The following is a 6000-nucleotide window of genomic DNA, read 5'->3' on the forward strand; positions in this document are numbered from 1 at the left end:
GTACATTAATCAAAATTGAGTTGTAATATTGTTATGTGCCTTCATCCAAGCAAAAATTTTACATAAGCATTTCCAGTGTGAAAAATTCTGTTATCCTGGAATATTATACCTTTGCTATACTAAATAGTATTTATTGCGGAATAAAGGGATGGGGACTGGGATTAAATACAGTCAAGTGAAAACTTTTTAAATCAACTATCTGCACATCTTAATCACCATAATAATAAGGTCTGTTGACCTTTTTAGAAGTTTTTAAATATGAGTCCTTTTGAGCTTTCATGTAAATCTTAAATTGACTTAATGGACGAAGGGTAACTTGGAAGCTAAAGTGAATGTCAGTAAGTCTGTATACAAATAAAACAATGTAATCTATTATTAAAGTGATGATGAATGGCTAAAAGGCAAGTTCTTAATTTAACTGGAAACGATGTTGGCAAACTGTTAATGTCTGTCCCATCTTAATTTTTTTTGTGTTTAAACTGTTGGTAACTGTTGGTTAATTGCATTCTCTCATTTAAAAAATGTATTAGTTTTTCTAAAAGCAGACAGTATTAAGTTCAAATAGATAATATTTTAATGGGAATATCAGTATTGTAAAATTTCGGTATGTATATATATTGTGCTTCATATTCTGTAATTTCTGCCTCTATTCTCAGACCACTCTGAGCAAAACAAAAGTAGCTCAGTCTTTTAAGGTTGTATACTTCTGACAGAAATAATTTTACTTTCGTAGTTCTTTTATTTAGTTTATGTTCTGCTTATTACTTGTTTGGAACAACCTTACTCAGCATATTTTTGTTAACAATTCAGTTTTTTCTGATATATGAGGGTTCATGTGTTCTCAAATCCATTTCTTTGATAAAATTTTTAAGCATCATGTATAAGATATGGATCAAATAACTGCACTGTTGTATGGTTACTTACACCATAAATATCATGATTTTAGATGTTGTTATTGAACAAGACTTAGGGTTTTTTGCATTTCTTACTCGGTTTATAGCTTTTTATTAATTCGGGAAAACCAAAGCGAAAGAAACAAGTTTTTTCTTACGTATGAAGATGTTTCATCTCTGTAAGAGGTAGTGTTCACTTTGAGGCTTATGTGAAAACTAAACTCTTAATTACCTGATGAATGATACTGGTGGTAATAAGATTTAAAAATTATTTATTCAACTCTTAGATCATCTGAGTTCTGCCTAATATTGTCCATTCCTGTGTTTTCCCATATACTAACTATTCTGCTTCATTTGGATATGTTAGCTCTCACTTTTTTCGCTCTAATTTTCCTTGCTTTTAATATTATTTGTAAAACCTTTCTGACTACACAGCTATCTTAATTGAAGTAACAGGATGGTAGGAAGTGATTCTTTGAATGGATGGATAGTGTGTTTTTGCTCACTGTGGTTTAAGAATATGGTTTTGTTTACAAACAATTAGTGTTTCTTGCTGAAAAAAAAAAAAAAGTTCCATGCCAATGTGAGTCATCTTGCTCTTTCACCTTCATCTCAGTGTGAAATTATTACCATTGTTTTAGTTTGTAAATTAGATTGTTCTGAATAAATAATGCTTTGAATAAATATTTAGTTAGCATTGTTTAAAGAAAACCTAATAACAAAAAAGGGTAATGGTTGCCATATATGCTATCCAAATTTACTAATTTGCCTTCTGTGGTAGCATGTTTTAACTCTTACAGTGAATTCTAAATCACATTAACAGTTTATTTTGAAATGTCCATTTTGTGAAATTTTGGGGGCAAAGCTGAGTTTTCTTTGACTGTGATGAAGTTTATGTCTACTATTTAGTGAACTGCCTAGAGCAACAATCATGTATGTTTTATAGTGTGATAAAAGGTTTTAGTTAAAATGAGGTAAGTACCATCTCCAAAGATAGAAAGATGAAAATACAAAATGTTTTGGTAGCAAGGGAATTTTTTGTAAACATCTACAGTAAACATAATTTTGTGTAGTATGTTCTGTTCAACACAAGAAGGAATTTTAATTTTAAAAGATTTAACTTAACTGTGTTTCCCCGAAAATAAGACCTAGCCAGACAATCAGCTCTGATGCATCTTTTGGAGCAAAAATTAATATAAGACCTGGTATTACATTATATTATATTATATTGCATTATATTATACCCGACATACTATATTTATGTATTATATTGTGTTATACCCAGTCTTATAGTAAAATAAGACCAGGTCTTATATTAATTTTTGCTCCAAAAGACGCATTAGAGCTGATTGTCTGGCTAGGTCTTATTTTCGGGGAAACACGGTATATTTAGATATTTCTGTTTCTTTTACTCACCCCATTTTCATTCGTTAAAGAAATTTTCACACAAAAGTGATTTTTATTTCACTGAGTTAATAAAAGTACAACTCTAAAATTATATTACAATTATTTAAATTCAATATATTACTGTGAAAATATACATTTGAATCTTTTATTTGAAGGATAAATTTGCCATGAGTTTAGAAATATTGATGGCTAACAAATTTGCTTAAATAAGTTTTTAACAGACACTCATAATTTGAGTTGTTAGTATTGATTTGATCTTATATTATCTCAAAATCCAGATGCTTCTCTGTATTGAAATTTTATTTAGTGCTCACTATACAGACTTTATTAAAGAGCTCCAGATTCCATTTGTCTTCTTAGTTTTTTAACAACTGTTGACATAGGTCTTTTATAACTGATAGCTAAAGCAAGTAATTGTGTGGCTTTGACATGAAAAGATTTGACCAAATGGTATTCTGAAAACAAGAACATTGAATGTATTTGTCATTTTTAAGCTTTTTTGATATCTTTGTTTATGTAGATTTCTACTTAGAAATTTGAGACTATCACACTGAATTGGATTATTGGAAATGGTTGTATTGCCTTCAAATTTGCTTCCGTTTGAGATTGTAAAATTTGTATTTCCAAATGGATAAATGTAAAGTGTTTAGAAATAGAAATAAAAACTGTCAGACTATCCCCCAGATTTTATGTCTCTATGGTGAAAATGAGAGGCTCATTAATAGTAAAGATCTAACTATAAATATAAAGTATAATCAAGCAGAAGATAAGCGCATTCGTCCTGGAAAAAGATGTGTGTTATAATTTCACAAACAGGATTTCCTACATTAAAAGTAGTGAAATTCTCCATTGGAATAATGAATGATAAAAAGTTGCAGTGTGTGCCATATGTTTTTTGGAAGGGTTGGTTATTTTTGTTTCTCTCCCTGTGACTTGATCTTAATGACTTATCCCTCTCAGCATAACAAAAAAAAAATTAGGGAGATAGCATCTTTTGCAATAAGATTTATGAATTTCCCATTACCCATTTTTTTCAGACTAGAACATATTCCTTATATTTAATACTGTAATACTAGTTTTTAAAAGTGCATTGCAAATAGTAAAAATAAAATACATAAAAGCTGCCTTTCTAGATTTTTTTTTCATGAAATAATTCTACCAAAAAGGTTCATCAACAATAAGATAAAGGTACAATAACAAGTAACATTAAAAATGGCTTAAGTATCTCTTTGAAACGTGGGCAGATAAAAACTATTTAAAAGAGAAGTCCAGGACTATAACATTGTTTTTTCCTTTTGCAGTTATAAAATTACGGTTTTTACTGCTAGGCAATGTGAATGCATATGTGTGCTGATGCTCTTAAGATTCTTACAGCCTAGTGGGGAGGAAAGGACATAAAAGATAAAATTTATAGTTTGGGCAAAATGTTAATTACTCTTATTGTAGAGCAAAATATTTTCGATTTTATGGTAAAATATCACTAAATATTGAGCTCTTTTGCCTCTTACATCATCTTAATGAAATTCTGTCGGAATTTATATTTTAAAGATACGGTGTTTCAGTTATCACTTATATCCAGGTTAATTGAATGTTTCTTTTGTGAATCCACCTGAAGTTTACATATTTATGTATTCCTGAAATTTTAGTTTACAAAATTTGTTGGGTTTTTTTTTCTTTATGTGGGTTTTCCATGAAAATTATCATTGTAGATTCTTACTTAGATTATTTTTGGTTATTTATACATTACATTAGGTATTTAAATACAGGTGGAATAGAGCAAAAGCAAAGTAAATGTTTTAAATTTGTATTATGTCTAAAGATTTGTACGTGGATGTCATATATATTTAAATGTGCATACTGAAGTATATATTTATAAATTTTATTTATAAATTTTGTAACATGGAGTACCGGTTGATTTATAATATTTGCAGACGTTCCTGTATGTTGTCAAATAAATACAACTAATTTGTAAAATAATTTATTGCATTTTATATTAAGTTCGCATTTAATTGTTAATGCATTCTATAGAATTGATATGTGGTTGAATGAAAAATATTTACATTAAAATCATTCAAGTATTTTTCCATTTATTTTTGTAGTATGCATACTTTAGAAAATGACTTACAAATGTTTCCATCATCACAGAAACAGTAGCTGCCATATTTTCATTTGTTTCAGTGATTAAATTTATAAGGCAATAACGTTTAAGAAGAACGAAATCAGAATATTTCAGTTTTAATTATCACAGAAATTGGGAGCATTTCTCCACCACAAAAGCAGCTACTGTTTCAGTTAATTCTTACTTTGTGTTAGAATACGTAACAGTGAAGTAGATGCACGACTTGTGTATGTATAGTTAAGGCAGCGTTTTTCTGTGTATTATGGGGAATAGCAAAATCTACATCACAAATTTTGACACATTACAGCTGAAGGAAGAGGAACACCTTCCAAGACAAAACAGTCTTCATGAGGGAAACATGACGCTTGTCCAGCAGTTTGCTTCTTGTGATTGAACTGAACCTGTAAGGATTCATGGATAAAATGAACAGGAATAGATCTGAATAAAGCAAATCTGCATAAATGGTAACCAGTAGCTCTACTTTTATTTTTTATGTTGCTTAACTGTTTTATTTGAAGGAAACCTGTGTGATTTAAAAAGTTATAGCTTTTGCAACTTTATTACTGGTTATATACATTTTGGCCATTATAATGTGCAAGCAATTGGAAAAATGTCAAGTAAATGCTTGTTTTTATAGTAGTTTGTTCTTGTTAAAAATGTTCATATGATAATGTCTGTAAACAGCACCACTTTGATTACAATAGATGTAGTGTTGTAATAAACTGTTTCATGGGGCTGATGTGTAAAGCTGTTCAAGTTATTTGATGTTTACACCTCAGGGAAAGTCTTGTGTTCAGCAATATCTAAAGATAATGTTACTATGACATTTATACTGTCCTTTAAAAAAGCATTGCAATAGCATTTTTGGATATGCATCGATCTAATCTTGCGTTCAGTGAATTAAACATACTAATTAAGTGTCTCTTGCCCTTGATTTTGATATTAGAATAGGTGATTACATGGATATTTAATATTTCTATATTCTGCTTTTCTAGCTGTTTTTACCTAGTTAGCTTGTGATTTTGCTGAATGGTATGTAAAGTTGTAAATTGACATTTCACAGACATAGCAATCCAGTCAATGTGTTAGGGGTCAAAAAATTTTGTGGTTTTAACATTTTAGTACAAAACCATACATTATTTGCTACAGTAATGCAGCTTAATTACCACACAGATGTACTGAAATGCCTAATTGTAAACTGCTGGCATTGAAGAAATTTTGACAGTTCCGACTTGATGCGGTAGTTATTTGCGGTTTTATATTGATCGTGCTTGTGGTTAATTTTTGAAGCCATGGGCAGTGTAAATACAGCAGACAAATTTAAGTAGAGAACCTTAGTTTATTTTTCAGTAACTATAGATTTCTGAAGGGTCTGATGTTTATTAACATCGGGTCATATTCTCCTGTGTATGTAATGGGAGATTATAGGTGTACTCTATCTTCAGTTTAAGGAATTTTGTGTATACTCATGCAACCTGTATTGATGATTCACGCTAAGTTAAAGATTATTTTCAAACCTGCCTTGCATATCGGCCCATAAGCACTTGGCTAGCTTATGTTCTTAATTGCAAACTCAGCATA

At 29.9% G+C, this 6000-nt stretch overlaps 1 protein-coding gene across 4 annotated transcripts in view; it reads left to right on the plus strand.

Moving 5' to 3' along the window:
- Positions 1–5341, plus strand: part of CPSF6 (cleavage and polyadenylation specific factor 6) — a 29486-nt gene extending 24145 nt beyond the window's left edge. For 3 of the 4 annotated variants that reach the window (XM_019748948.2, XM_019748949.2, XM_019748951.2), the window contains one exon: positions 4727–5341. The gene's annotated coding sequence lies outside the window, so the exon portion shown is untranslated. The remainder of the gene's footprint in view (positions 1–4726) is intronic. The other variant, XM_019748947.3, reaches the window with a different exon arrangement.
- Positions 5342–6000: the final 659 nt, after the last annotated feature.

Source organism: Rhinolophus sinicus, chromosome 1 (genome assembly GCF_057876585.1).
Source record: "Rhinolophus sinicus isolate RSI-liver-muscle chromosome 1, RSI-T2T, whole genome shotgun sequence".
NCBI classification, from domain to species: domain Eukaryota; kingdom Metazoa; phylum Chordata; class Mammalia; order Chiroptera; family Rhinolophidae; genus Rhinolophus; species Rhinolophus sinicus.